Source organism: Canis lupus, chromosome 38 (genome assembly GCF_011100685.1).
Source record: "Canis lupus familiaris isolate Mischka breed German Shepherd chromosome 38, alternate assembly UU_Cfam_GSD_1.0, whole genome shotgun sequence".
In the NCBI taxonomy this organism is placed as follows: Eukaryota; Metazoa; Chordata; class Mammalia; order Carnivora; family Canidae; genus Canis; species Canis lupus.
The window spans coordinates 10620892-10637268 of record NC_049259.1 but is presented as its reverse complement, the minus strand read 5'-3'; the positions used below and the strand labels follow the sequence as shown (position 1 = coordinate 10637268).

Sequence of the window (16377 nt, the reverse complement as noted above, 5' to 3'; positions counted from 1 at the left end):
TCTTTCATTAGTGGCACTGGAAATCAATAACTTGGTATAACTCAGAGGTAATCTCAATGAATTTCATCATCATTCCCTTGGATTAGATTTGAGACTGAGTTTTCTACATCAAAAGTAGTTTAGAGGGCAGCCCTGGTGGCTTGGTGGTTTAGCTGCCTGCAGCCCAGGGCGTGATCCTGGAGACCCTGGATCGAGTCCCACTCTGGCTCCCTGAATGGTGCCTGCTTCTCCTTCTGCCTGTGTCTCTGCCTCTCTCTCTGTGTGTCTCTATGAATAAATAAATAAAATATTTTGTAAAGAATCTTAAAAAAGTAGTTTAGATTATTTTTAAAATATTTATTTATTTATTTGAGAGAAAGAAAGTGAGAGCACAAGCAATGGGAAGAGCAGACAGAGAGGGCCAAGGAAACTCCAGCCTTTTTTTTTTTTTTTTTCAGAACTGGGATTTTATTAAACTGGAGATTCTATTAACAATTAGGTCAGACGGGGTCATCAGGGAGAGGTTTTGAGGCTGGGTTTGGAGGGAGCGGGCTTTGGCTCTGGCCACTGTGAACCAGGATGTCCTTGTATTCATCGCCCTCGTCCCTGCTGTCACTGTCACTACTGCTGCTGCTGCTTCAGGGGCCAGGCCTGTCATCCTCAACCTCAGGCTCAGGGGCTCCATGTGCACCGAAAAGGCGGGTGAGGATGGGGTTGGGCCGCAGCGTGGTACTGCCCAGGGGTGTGCGGCCACCCTACGTGCGGGCAGCGGGGTCGGCACCGGCCCTCAGGAGAAGCTCCAGCACATCGGCTGCTTGGGCCTCCACTGCCAAGGCAGGGGGCTCCGGCCACACGTGGGCTCCGTTTGTTGAGGTCCCCTCCAGCCTCCCGGAGCAGCCGCACCATCTCTGCATCCTTGTGGATGACGCCACGTGAAGTGGAGTCTGAGGTGGGACTCGACCCAAGACCCTGATCATGACCTGAGCGGAAATCAAGAGTTGACTAGTTGGTTGCCACTTGGTTCATTTGAGGCTGGAGATAACCAGGAATTCGAATTCCAAACATCATAACATCATTGCCAACCATTTTTGTAACTAAGAAATATTCCTTAATTTCCAACAACTCAAACTTTGTATCTTTTTTTTAAGCAGTGGTAATTTTTTATGCATAGCATTTTTTTCCTTCCTTAATTTTCTTTTCTCTCCTATTTACATACATTAACTTTTCTTATTTTTGTAGGTATCCACATGTATTTTTCTGCTTCTCTAAGGTTTTTTTTTTCCATCTTATTCTAACTTCACAATAATCTGTAATGAAACAAATGTTATGCTGTATTGTGATTTGTTATTTTCTTGTTTATCTCTTACTAAACTGTGAGGGGTTATAATTTATTAATTTATATTCTTTGCTTCTATTACAACATTAGAATACACTAAGTTTTGAATTAAATTTGAACAAGACATCCAGAGATCATCTTTTATTTAAGAGGCTAATTTTGTATCTGTGTATCCTGTGGCAAGTCACATTAAATTGGGGTGATATACTCTTCAGTTTACAATGAAAATAAATGAATACCTTGCCTCTAGTCCTTGCTAGTTCTAAGACTTATAAAATTCATACTCTCTTACCTTTCCAAACTCATCTTATGCTCCTGACTCCTACTTCAACCTGTGTGCTATCATGTAATGCAGTTTAATGCTCTGAGAACATTCCATGGTTTTAATAAGTAGTTGTGCCTTTAATACAACTTGTTATTCTGCCTGGGTTAGCTTTCCTCTCCTGTCTTTTTTTTTTTTTAAGATTTTATTTATTTATTCATGAGAGACAGAGAGAGAGAGAGGCAGAGACATAGGCAGAGGGAGAAGTAGGCTCTTCACAGGGAGCCCGATGTAGGACTTGATCCCAAGACCCGGATCACAACCTGAGCCAAAGACAGACGCTCAATCACTGAGCCACCCAGGTGTCCCCTTCTCTTGCCTTCCTGATAAAGTCAATCACCATTTCAAATACTAGTTCAGTACGAGGACTTTTCAGCAGAGTTCTCCGTGTTCTTATATAACTTTATTCATGCCTCTACTATAGAATTTAATATACTAAATTGCTGTTAATTTATATGAAAAATAATTCTGAATACCTGGGAATATTCCTCTTTCTAAAGTACTCTGTTCTAATATCTGATATGAGCACATCAAACCCAAAGAAGAGAGTATCAGGGTCACCAATTGATGAAAGGGTATAGACATCAATGAGCTTAGAGGAAAGAATATCAGCTTTTTGAATTTGGGACCAATAACACCTTCCAAGCCACATCTAATAACTACCTATCAGAGGTAATCCTTATCCTTCCTCCTAAAGCTATAAGTTAATTTTGCCTCTTCTTGAACTTTATAAAAATGGAATCATATAGAGTTAGTTTTGCACAATGTCTAAAACAAATGATCTTCATTGTTGTTTTATTTTTCATAATTATTTATTATTGTTCTATAGTATTCTACAACCTTAATATAGTACAATGTATCTATAATTGATAGGTTCTCAGGTCTTTCTCAGATTGGGGAAATTAGAAATACTAGTTCTAAATAAGCCTTGTGGTAAACATACACATTGTATCACATGAAAGTGCTAGTCATGGTACACAGTCACAGAGTTGCCATGCATACAACAGCAATACTGAAGACCTAGGTAGCTAATATGGCTTATTTAAAAAAAAAATGACAAGAATACATTTTTTCTCAGTGGTCGATTATACATAGTCATAGATATTTATTTTTATCTTCTTTTTTTCAACTAAGTTTTTTTGGTTTTTTGTTTTGTTTTATTTTTTAAAGTGGGCTCCACACCCAGAATGGAGCCCAGTATTGGACTTGAATTTATGACCTTAATATCAAGGCTTGAGCCAAGATCAGAGAGTTGGACACTTAACTGAGCCACCCAGGTGCCCCCTTTTAACTAAGTTTTAAATTTAAATTCCAATATAGTTAACATATAGTTTCTGGTGTGCAATATAGTGATTTACCAATTCTATACATTACTCAGTGCTCATCATGATAGGTATTCTTAATCTTTTTCACCTATTTCACCCATCCTCTATCTTACCTTCCCTCTGGTAACCTTCAGTTTGTTCTCTATAGTTAAGAGTCAGCTTTTTGCTTTTCTTGTTTTCTTTGTTCATATTTTCTTAAATTCCACATGAGTGAAATCATACGGCATTTATCTTTCACTGACTGGCTTACTTCATTTAGTATTATACTTTCTAGATCCATCTATATTATTGCAAATGGCAAGATATAATTCATTTTTATAACTGGATAATATTCCAGTGTGTGTGTGTGTGTGTGTGTGTGTGCGTATAATCTATTATTTATCCTTTCATCTATCCATGGGCAATTGGGCTGCTTCTATAATCTGGCTATTGTAAATAATGCTTTAAAAAGCATATGAGTTCATATTATCTTTCCACTTAGTGTTTTCATATTCTTTGGGTAAATACCCAGTGGTGGAATCACTGGATCATATGGTAATTCTATTTTTAACTTTCATGAGGAACCTCCATGCTGTTTTCCACAGAGGCTGCACCAGTTCACATTCCTGCCAACAGTGCATGAGGGTTCCTTTTTCTCCACATCCTCACTAACACTTATTTCTTGTGTTTTTGATTTTAGCCATTCTGACAGGTGTGAAGCAACATCTCATTGTGGTTTTGATTTGCATTTCCCTGATGATGAATGATGCTGGCATTTTTTCATGTGTCTGTTGGACATTCATATGTCTTTTTTTGAAGAAATGTCTGTTAATGTCTTCCATCCATTTTTAATTAGATTGTTTGTTTTTTGGGTGTTGAGTTGTATAAGTTCTTTATGTATTTGGATACTAATCCTTTATCAGATATGTCATTTGTGGGACGCCTGGGTGGCTCAGCGGTTGAGTGTCTGCCTCCAGCTCAGGGTGTGATCCCAGGACCTGGGATGGAGTTCCACATCTGGCTCCTTGCAGGAAGCCTGCTTCTGCCTCCACCTGTGTCTCTGCCTCTCTCTCTCTCTCACTCTCTCTCTCTCTCTGTGTCTCTCATGAATAAATAAAATCTTTTTAAAAAATATGTCATTTGCAAATATCTATGTTGTCTTTTAGTTTTGATAATTATTTACTTCACTGTCCAGAAGCTTTTTATTTTGATGTAGTCCTAGTAATTTAATTTAGATTTAGTTTCCCTTGCCTCAAGACATATATCCAGAAGGATGTTGCAATGGCTGATGTCAAAGAAGTTGCTTCCTGTGTTCTCCTCTGGGATTTTTATGGTTTCAGGTCTCACATTTAGATCTTTAATCCATTTTCAGTTTATTTTTGTGTATGGTGTAAGAAAGTGGTCCAATTTTATTATTTTGCATGTAGCTGTCTAGTTTTCCCAACACTATTTGTTGAAGAGACTGTCTTCTTTCCCATTTGAGTGGGATACTTTTATGATAAACATGATATTAATTGCTTTGCTGTGTTGTATGAGAGAAGCAGGTGTTCTCTCCACTGCATCTTGTTAAGATTTCTTTTAATAGTAATTAGTAGTGTTCAGTTTCCAAAACCAAATGCTGAAATTCTATTCATGACCACCCAGGTTAAAAAAGCCATTCTAAAGCTCAAAATTTGGAATAAAAAGGCACCAAATGGGATGATTAACAAGTAGATATTTAAAAAATATATAGATAGGAAGGATGCTGGGATACTGTAAAATAGTTGATGTTAAGTTAAACAAATACCACTATTTAGTTTGAGTAAGAAAATATTAAAGAAAACCTTACCTTATCAGATTAATTTGATAGTTACATGCAGGATAAATTATAAGGAAGAGCTAAAGGCAGTTAGAAAACTTCTAAACCATTTAAAACATGTTTCTAAGGTTTTATTTATTTATTCATGAAAGACACAGAGAGAGGCAGAGACATAGGCAGAGAGAGAAGCAGGCTTCCTGCAGGGAACCTGATGTGGGACTCGATCCCAGGACCCTGGGATCACCACTCAAGCAAATGGCAGATGTTCAACCACTGAGCCACCCAGGTGCCCCTAAACCATTTAAAATTAGTGGTTACTCAGAGCAGAAGAGAATGGAAATAGTGTGTCTGTATGACTTTGTGTATTGTGAGTAAATAAAGCTAACAGATGCAACAATGTGAAGGAAGAATTCACAAGTCATTACAACAGAGTATAGGTTGCAATGGAGAAGAACACAACAAAAATTATATTTGATACTGGATAATGGCAAAGCACATAAATCAGACGTTCAGGAGGTGTTCCATTTCACAGGGAGAGTGAACTGGTTTTAGATGCACTGAATTTCATCTGTTCTTGACATCTCGAAATGAAATTAACAACCAAAAGAGAATTGTGGCCCTTCATATGCAGACTGAGATAGCAACAGGAATAAGTAATGAGAATAATGGAGACTCTCAAGACACCCTATTTAATTTTAAATAAAATTTAAAATGATTGAAAAATAATTTCACAGATGTTCAAAGTGTGTTCTTCCCTTGAGACTGATTTGTAGACTCACTGGCTTAATCACATTACATGTTGAGCTAGTTAATATATAAACAGCATTCCAGCAAGAATTCAAAGCTTTCTTGCTTAAACTCCTAGCAAATAATTGCCAGAATGCAATTAGAGCTTATACTATTGAACTTTGAAGACTGAAGCCAGAAATGAGTAAATGTGTTTAGTTTAAATTTACCCATAGGATGTCAGTACTAGGCAGATGATTTAATTCTTTCTAAACTAGCTTAATATTACTTTCACTTTTCTATATCCTATATTTATGTCTAAGGCTAATTTTACAGAAATATGTGTATAAAATGAAACATTTATTTTTATAACTTTCTGTTAATCTTTACTCTTCTAAACTTACTAGTTCACATAATTATCTTTGTATAGGCTCTAATAATATACTTACAATTCAAATATATTTCCATATGAGTTATTAGTACTGTTTTTGTATACAAAATAGATATTTCATTTTAGCATCCTAACCAAAATAATGACTACAGTGACAGATAACTTTTCTTAAGCATGGATTTTAAATTATTAAATTCTTCAGTAATAATATCTTAAAATTTTACATCTGAACTTTAAAAAAAAAAAAAAAGATTTGTTTATTTTAGAGACAGAGCACACATAAGTGGGATGGGTAGTGGGGAAGGGAGAATCTCAAGTGGACACCGTGCTGAGCGCAGAGCCTGATGCGGAGCTTCATCTCATAGTCCTGAGATCAGGACCTGAGCCAAAAACAAGAGTCAGATACTGAACCGACTGTATCACCCAAGCACCCCAAATTTTTATATGTTAATTTTGTAAATAGCCAAAAAGAGGAATATGAATTTGACTAAAAACAAGTAAAACATTAACTACATCTCAAAACATTCCATTCATATGCAACTGCAGTAGGCTTTAAAGATTTCCAAAAGATATTAATCCAATTTTTATATTTATATTAACAAAATGTATATCACAGAAATATAAATAAAAATATTACTATACACAAAAGATCTAAATTAATGTTCTATTTCAAAATTTTCTGATGAATATTTATTTATTTATTTATTTATTTATTTATTTATAAAAATATTTTATTTATTTATTCATGAGAGACACAGAGAAAGAGAGAGAGGCAGAAACATAGGTAGAGGGAGAAGCAGTCTCCTTGCAGGGAGCCCCATGTGGGACTCAATTCCGGGACTCCAGGACCACGCCCTGGGCCGAAGGCAGGCGCTAAACCGCTGAGCCATCCAGGGAGCCCCTCTGATGAACACTTAAAGGAACAGAATGGAATTCTAATTATTAAAGTACACACTAAAAAAGATAGTACAAAATGAACTTAATATAAACATATAGGAAATATGTTTAAATTAAATAAATTTTTTTTGAAAAAGGATATGTATAAATATTAAAATGAAGGGGTTATGAGACAATATTTCAGAAAACAGTATCATTCTACTCTAAATTAGCATTACAAAATTGCTAATTAAATACTTCATCTTATTTTATTTATTACTGTTACATTTACATAATTATGAAATGTAAAATCATCTGGGCTTTCTTTTTTGTTTCAATAATCAACAAATATTTATTGAATATCATGAACTTGGTCTATGACAGGTGATCTTGGATACAAAAATGATAAACACTCGATGTTTATAATTTAGTCCATAGAAAGATGTAAGAGAAAATTAAGAATGAAATATACTTTTCTGTTTTTTCTATATTGTACCTAACTTAATGTCTTTTAAGAAAGAGGTTTAGGTTAGATAAAAAGATGTAAAAAAAGTGAAAGTATAACTATTCCTGCATTGCACTAAAAGGTTGAATTAGTTTTCTAAGCCATATAACAAAAAAACACAAATTTAGTGGCTTAACACAATATACATTTGTCATCTCATTTTCCTTGGGTCACAAATCTAGGAACAGCTTAACTGGTACCTCTGCTCAGTTTCACAAGACTGACATCAAGATATTATCTGGACTGAATTATCATCTAGAGTTTGGGGTACTTTTCTTCATGCTTTAGCAGAAATCAGTTCTTTTTGGTGACAAGACTGAGGTCTTCAGCTCCCACAGTTGCCCCTCCCGAGGTAGTTCACCACAGTGATATTTGCTTCTTTAAGGCTGGCAGGAGAGCATTTTTCCAGCTTTGACTATTCTTTCAGATAATTCCTGGACCTCATCTTCCCAAAATATCCCTTTTGAATATCTAAAAATCAACTCAGTGGGACTTTATTTACAGTAGTTTCCCCTCATCTGTGGTCTTGCTTTCCAAAGTATCAGGTATCTATCTGGAAGCAGATGATCCCCTTCTGATTAATCATGAGAAAGTCATTGTATCCTAATGCAACATCATAATGCCTGCATCATTCACCTCATTTCATCTCACCATGTATTTTATCATCTCACATCACCATGAGAAGAAAGGTGAGTACAGTACAATAAGATATTTTGAGAGAGACCACCTTCACATAACTTTTATAACTGTTCTTTTTTATTAGAGCAAGATTGTTATATTGTTATAACTGTTCTATTTTATTAGTTATTATTAGTTGCTTACTGTGCCAATTAATAAATTAAACTTTATCACTGGCATACATGTGCAGGAAAATACATAGTATATACAGGGCTGGGTATTACCTGCAGTCTCAAGCTTTCACTAGGAATCTTGGAACATATCTCCTGCAGATAAGGGCGGGGGGGACTCAGCTACATCTGCAAAATGCTTTGACTTTTGCTATGTCTTGTCATTTAGAAGAAAATCACATCTTCTGTTCACACTCGGGGGAAGGGATTACACAAAACTGTGGATAATTGAGGACAGAAAATCAGCAATTGGGACACTTGGGTAGCTCAGTGGTTGAGCGTCTGCCTTTGGCTCAGGTTGTGATCCTGGGGTCTTGGGACCAAGTCCCACAACGGGCTCGCTACAGGGAGCCTGCTTCTCCCTCTACCCAAATCTCTGCCTTTCTCTGCGTGTGTCTCATGAATAAATAAAATCTTAAAAAAGAAAGAAAATCAACAATTTATTTTAGAATTCTCCGAACCATTATAGCAATAGGAGTAAGCGCGAACTTTAGATGTTCCAATCAGAGAACTGAAATAAACATGTTTAAACCATGAGTTTTATATTAAATTTCATCCTGAATGATTTATAATTTCAATAATGGTGATTGTACAATGTGGATTAAGAAGAAAACCGTAAGCTATAAATATCTCAGAAACTCAAGCTATATTATGATTTTCAATTTTTAAATTGCATTATTTGAATATTATGATTTTAAAGTCCTGTTTATCACATAAGCAAAACCTAACTTACATGTTTTTGCATTTTCTAATGGGCATTATTTATAGACTCATTCACTTATTCAACAAACATCCTATCTGAAGAATGCCTGAAAATGTATCAAATTCTTAAAAGCAAATATTCCAATATAAGGAGACTAAAGTCCAGCCCCTAAGGGATTCATAATCTAGTACCTATATACTACATAAACACACAATCATATTTCAGTGGAGTAAGCACTAGTGGGTTATTCAAGTCTGGTATAAAGGGGATGGTATGGAAAAGTAAGGTCTCCTCACTTTATCTTGAAGAAACACTCTTTGGATATTGAAAATATATAAAAATTAATACATATAAAGAAACATATAAAAAAAAGAAAAGAAACATATATGCACATATATTCTGTAGAAGAAAGGTGAATTTACTTAATATATTATTGTAAAGTTAGGGAATAGTCCCTAAGAACACCCTCACTTCTGACAATAATTGCAAGTCTGGGAGATGTCAAGACCCCCTTCAGTTTTGATAATTCATTTGAAGGACTCACTGACTTACTTAACGCTTCCATACCTACAGTTATAACTTCATACCTTGAAAAGATACAGATTAAAATCACACAGGACAGAGTTCAGAAAAGTTGCACATACAGAGCTTCCAGTTGTTCTCTCCCAGTAGAGTGATAGTAGTAAATTTTTTGGCAACAATAGGTGAAATTTGCAGAATATTGCCAACCAGGGAAGCTTACATGATCAGGTTTTATTTCAAAAACTGATTACGACTACCACGTGGAGGATGACAGCAAAAATCTAAGTCTAGAAGTATGAATAAAAGCCAGGGAGAACATAAGAGTCTGAACTAACAACATAGTGGGGTTAGAGAAACACTGATAAACTTCAGATACGTATATTTAGTAAAGTCAATTAAAAAGAATCATAGGAGTAAAGGATGAGGAAGTAGGAGGAGGAGTCACAAATGAAGACAAGATTATGGGGCTGGCATGTTGCAGGGGTTGCAGATGATAGCACATGATGTTGATCAGCTGCAAACTATTTCTAACTCTTCTTTTCCACTTCTCATTCTAGAGTCTGAAAAGTCAAATGCTAATTTTTACACTCCATGATTCACTATATTTAGTTCTCCATCTTATGAATATGTCAGACTTGAGGGCAACATAATAAGATAAAAAAACAGTATTTTAATAGATCTGTGACCTTTATTGAATAATAATTGTTTTAAATTTATGAGTTACACAGTGATGTATATATTAATAGTTCAATGAACTTACATGGAGTAGAAATAAAATACTGACCTAGTTCATTGACCTTCATAGTTTTGAGGTTATGTGATCTAAACAGCTACAATTGCTTATAAATAGTAAGAATATTACAAAGTTTTAAATGGAATGTTATGGTGGAAAAGGGAAGCTTCAACATCTTAAGAGAGAAGTATTATGAGAAAACACTCTTTGGATATTGGAAAGATATATATATATATTTTTTTTTTCCTAAGTGTCTTTGAATTAAAAATAACTTACATTTTTTTAGGGCTTACTATTTATAAGGCCATGGCATTTCTATGGAGTCACGTTACTTTAAGTCTTTTAATCCTTTCAATAAGAAATTAAACTGATACTATAATTATCTCCATTTTAAAGTTGAAGAAATTAATCATAGCCAACAAAAGTTAATCTTACAATTAGTTCGGGGGCAGTTCTGGTACAAGAATCTAAGTCTCTCAGACTCTAAGCCTACAGTCTTAACTTCTAGTTTGCTGCCTTCCAAACCAGCATGCATTTATTCAATAGGTAGGTTTACTAGATTTAGCAAATAAAAATACAGAACATCCAACGAAATTTGAACTTCAGATAAATAGTGAATAATGAATAATTTATAGTATAAGTATCTCCCATGCTAATACTTAGGATACACTTAATAGCCTTCCCCCCAAAATTGTTTATCTAAAATACAATTCAACTGGAATTTTCTATTTTTTCTGCTAACCCTACAAAATAGACTATAATTTTATAGTGAAGGCCTAGAGATCTGATCATGAATACCTGCACCTGAAAGAGAGTTCAGAGAAACCAAAGTCTGTGGGAGATCACAGATCATTTCTCAGCAAGCAGAGTTTCAAATGACTCGGCCGTTTATTGTGTCTCATAAATAAGAGAAAACTACACAAAATAATTATTTGAAGGGGGCATGTTTTGTATTCTACTAGACAATGTGCTGTGGTACAATGCATGGTGAGAGCAGTAGTGGTTCTATAGTCTTTAGTGGATTATATGTGTTTAGTCTTGGGGATCTTCTGGTTGCCTGTCTTGAGTAATTCTATTTTGTTTAGTGCTTACTTTTTACTTCGGTGTTCTAGTCTTTTACTTTAAAGTTGCAGTATTATGTATTAATGAGTCGAGGGTCAAGTTAAATTAAAAAGCTATTTAATTAATTCCTCAACACCATATTTTCACCATTCAGCAAATAAATGAAAAATATCAATTTTCTCCCTTATATCTTAGGTTATTACGTATGTCTAAGAATTGTGGAGGAAGGATACTGGTTAATATGCTAAATTGCTTTCTCCCTTGCTTTGTCTCTCTTGAGACTTTTTAATCTACTTTAATATATCTACACACCAACTTGCTACTCTACCAATTAACCATTCATTACCTAATTATCTCCTCCAGCTGAGAATTCCACTTCTTTAGAATAATTTTCCCCTTGTTATCATTCTTGTAACAGTATTATTTGTACTCTTTACTAAGTGATTTCTAGTAATTTGAATTGCATTCAAATAATTCAGCTAATTTACAGCAGGCATTTTTCAGTTTTCTTAGATTTTTGTTATTGCAATTGGTATGAAACAAATATACTCCCATTAAAAAGTTTTTTTTTTTTTTTTAAAGTCTACATCAAATAGCCATACTGGTGTCCACACTAGCTCTCCCATTATAAAGGATAACTATTTTCAAGCAATGGAAACAAGCAGCACAAGGCTCTGGTACCCTTACAAAAGGAAACTCAAGAATCTGAGTTATTCCCAGCTATGTATCTGTGGATAATTTCCCACTCAACCACAGCTCAGAACTGGGACTCTATTTAATAGAGGATGAAATAAAAAAAAACAAAAACAAAAACAAAAAACAAAAAAAAAAACAAAAAAAAACTGAGGAGAGAGTAATTAGTTTGAGGTAGGTTGAAGTGGGTGGAATCTGTGGGGTGAATCATAAGAGAGAGCAGCACTTTGCAAAATGGGAGTTCCATAGGTCAGGTTAAAACCCCTGCCTGTGTACAAGGGCTAAAAAATACACAAAATGAGACCCTCAAGTCTTAACAAATAACAGCCTATGCAGGGGTGAATAGCAACGAAGCAGTGCTGGTTGGTCATGGGGAAGTTGTAAAAAAAGCAGTGTCTGGGGATATCCTGCCCCACCATTAGAGGGAGAGCTCTCATTAACATATAGCTGAGATGCCAGAAAGGCCTCAGAGTAAGAATCACACCTTAACAAAGCTGAAACCCAAGTGCTGAAGAAAATTCTTAGAGGTTATGAAATTTAAGTATTGCTGAGTCGCAGTAGGAAACACCTCCGGCTTCCCTTGGTCCACATCAACAAGGTACGAAAACAAGTCTAAATAAATTCAAAGGATCCATCAATGACTAAACTGCCAGCTTAAACAAACAAAAAAAGTAGAAAAAGGTAACCGAATTCTGCATTTCTACAAGATAGTATCCACAATATCCAGTATTTAAGAAAAAACAAGAACAAAAAACAAAACAACTATTATCAATAAGAGCCAAGATGATTCAGTGGGGAAAGAATAGTCTCTTCAACAAATAATGGTGGGCAGCCTGGGTGGCTCAGCGGTTTAGCGCCGCCTTCAGCCCAGGGCCTGATCCTGGAGACCTGGGATCCAGTCCCATGTCAGGCATGGGTCATTACTTTCCATCAAAAGAAACCATGCACCTTTCAGCAGTTATTCTGTTTTCCTCCATTAATCCACTTTTATTCTCTGCAGATTTTCCTATTCTACACATTTAATACAAATAAAAGCATACAATACACGTCTTTCACGATTGGCTTTTTTCATTCAGCATAGTCTTTTTAAGGTTCATCCATGTTGTAGTATCAATACTTCATTTGTTATACGCGTGCTTACAAAAAGGAGATATTCTTTTCTTTTTAAGGATTTTATTTATTTATTCATGAAAGAGAGAGAGAAAGGCAGAGACACAGGCAGAGGAAGAAGCAGGTTCCATGCAGGGACCCCGACGTGGGACTCGATCCCGGGTCTCCAGGATCAGGCCCTGAGCTGCAGGCAGCGCTAAACCACTGAGGCACCCAGGGATCCCCAAAAGGAGATATTCTTTATTTTGCCAAATGAAGTTATTAAATATATCCCAAACCCCTATTACATACATCTTAATTTTATAGACATTTTCACACACACACACAATTAGAGCATAATCTGTAATAAGGGGTTCCTAAAATTTCCTTAAACTTAGCTCCCTGAAAAACAGTATTTTGTACTGTGGGCCACTAAAAACTTCCGGTGACACTGGGAAAACTTGTGGCCATTCACACTCTGTGGGGTTCCCCTTTCTTCACCTGTAAACCACAAGCTGCACTAGATGACTCATCCCTTTTCCCATTCAGCCATCCAGGCACCCCTGTAAATCTGTAAATCATATTTCTTTTTTTTTTTTCACAGGCAGGTGAAACAATTTTATTTCACAGTTGTCTTTAAAACCACAAAGACACTATGTTCTTCATATAAAAACATTAGTACAGGTAACTATACTTTCTAGAAAATGATTATATAGACCCTCTCAAAGAAAAATGCACACATTATATGGTTCAGACAAGTTACTTGGGAAAAACACATCTGGACCGATTCCTAAAACATACCAGAAGACCACGCTGCATCTTTTGGTTCAAAGTATAGATTACTGTCATCAGTAAGGGCTCCTGCATTCTTACATATTTGATAATACACATGTAGACTGGTTTGTGACTTAATGCTCCATTGGTTCATCAGCCTTTTCTGCAGGTTCATCAGCAGGTTGAGCAGGCTGTGCCTTTCTCTGTGGTCTTTCTTCAAGACCTTCCAGGAACGGAGATACATCATCATCATCATCATAAATCGTAAACTCCAAGTCTTTACCAACAATTCCAATGGAAACATTCTTTGCAGTTAGGTCCTGTTCTGCAGGAAGTGTCTCTTGTAAGGCACGCAGACCATGTTTAACCAGTTCATTCAAATTGCACTCCGTAAACCCAGACATATGTCTCTCCAAGTAAGTACGAGCTGATTGAGAACGGGCTCCAATGGACATGGCTCTACAGTCAAAATAGTTGGCAGATGGACAGGTTTGGAAAATGTGAGGGCCCATATCATCATAACCAGCAATAAGCAGTCCAACACCATATGGTCTCCAGCCATACCGTTGTGTTGGTATCTGGGTCTTGCTTCCAATTAGAGATACAGGACGAGACACAGGAAGAGGTCAGGAAGAGGTCTGTCAAATACAAATCTGGAATCCAAACACTCCTGGCGCATAAAATTACACAACAGTCTAGCATCAGCAGTAAGTCCCACAATTGAGATACCAATATGGTTATCAACATGGAGAATTTTCTTCTGCTGAGCTGCAAGCTCTGACTGTGCTGTCTTCAACGCACCCAACACTGCATGGGTTTTTGATTTCAGACCAAGTGTGGCTGAACCTTGTTTGACAGCTTCCATTGCATATGCAATTTGATGAATCCTGCCCTGAGGGCTCCAAACAGTGACGTCATTGTCATACTGGTTGGGAAACATGGTTCCCGCGCGGGTCTGGCTGCGGCCTCCAGCAGAGGTGGCGGCTTCCTATAAATCATATTTCTGATAAGAAGCTTGTGTCCAGAATGTATAAAGAATTCTTACCACTTAATAAAAAGACAGATCACTCCTTTAAAAAATAAACAAAGGCTCCAAATAGATATTTCTCAAAATATCTCAAAAAGGCCAGCAAGAACAACAACAAAAAAGATGCTCAACATCATTAGCCAGCAAATGCAAACCCAAACCACAGTGAGACACAATTTCACATCCCCTAGGATGGCCATGATTTAAAAATAAATAAATAAATAAATAAATAAATAAATAAATAAATAAAAATAAATAAATAAATAAATAAAAATTAAAAAAAGATGATAACGAGTGAAGATATGGAGAAATTGAAACCCTCATACATTGCGGGTAGAAATGTACAATAATGCAGTATCTTTGGCAAAAAGTTTGGCCATTTCTCAAAAATTAAACATGGAATTATCTTGACCTCGCAATACCACTCCTAGCAATGTACCTAAGAGAAATAAAGTGGAGGTTCAGAGACACTTACACAGGAAGGCTCATAAATACAACAATTACGAGTAACCTTCACAAAGCAGAAACAACCAAATGTCCATGAACGGAAAAGTAAAGAAAATATCGAGAAGAAAGTATCGAGTACCTGCGGAGAGCACACCTGCTCTCAAAAAGGATGGAGGACGAGGCCTCGCGCTTGCGCATCAGGTGCCCCTGAACGGGCGCGAGATCTCGCGGGATCTCAGGCACGTGTCGAGTTACCCACAAGGCTGTGCTCTCGGGACCGGAAGCACCGCTGGGACCTGGAGTTTTGAGACATGGCGCCAGGCCCTGCCCTGACCGGGTGAGGTGGGCGAGGAGTGATGGCCGGGATGGTGTGAAGACACGGTCAGAAGTCCGAGGAAAAGAGGCCCGCTCTTTCACGGAGTTCGTGGGGGCACCGAGGGTGCGTTCTGCCGTTAGTTCTGCCCCGAAACTGCCCGCAGCCCGGCCCCTCCCTCGCCGTGCAGTGCGGCAGCATCTTAGGGGTCATCTTAGGGGTTTGCCGACGTCTGGTCTCTTCCTCCTGCGGGCCTCGCCTGTCTCCGCGCCGCTTGGCCCACTCGGGATTCTGCGGAAAAGCCGGCACAGCAGGCTGGTCTCCAAGGTAAATTCCCCCGACCTTAGCGCGGGACCGCCGTGCAGGTGCCTGGTTTCCAGTTGATCCTTGCCCACCCCCGACCTGGCTGGCGAACCCTTCCAAATGCCACCCCTTTTGTGAAGCCCGGCCCTAAAACACTACGACGTACCCCTCTCTGAGCCCACCCGCCCATCCGCCTTTATATACAGCGTTTTTCCTTTTGACTTTCTTTTGCGACCTCAGCCTAGTCCACCACTGTTTGGAATTTAAAGCAACTAGTAAATGTGAATTTACTGATGAAAGACTATAAAATTATAGATTGGTTAAAAGCCATCATGCTGAGCATAGTGCCAGGCACGTAATGGGTGTATTAAAAAACAAATTTTTTTTTTTTTTTTTTTAGATTTAAAACAATTAAATTTAACAATTAAAAAAAAACAGTTTAAGAATACATAAATGGAAAAAGGGAGGAGTCATCTAGTGCAGCTTGTGGTTTACAGGTGAAGAAAGGGGAACCCCACAGGGTGTGAATGGCCGCAAGTTTTCCAAATGTCACCGGAAGTTTTTAGTGGCCCCCGGTATGAAATGCTGTTTTTCATGGAGCTAAGTTTAAAAAATTTTTAGGAACC

General features: G+C 37.1%; 2 pseudogenes; both read right to left on the bottom strand.

The window, feature by feature from the left end:
* Positions 1 to 381: 381 nt before the first annotated feature.
* Positions 382 to 1065, bottom strand: LOC100856640 (annotated as a pseudogene).
* A 12385-nt stretch (positions 1066 to 13450) lies between these two features.
* LOC100855484 lies at positions 13451 to 15371 on the bottom strand (annotated as a pseudogene).
* Between the last annotated feature and the right edge of the window lie 1006 nt (positions 15372 to 16377).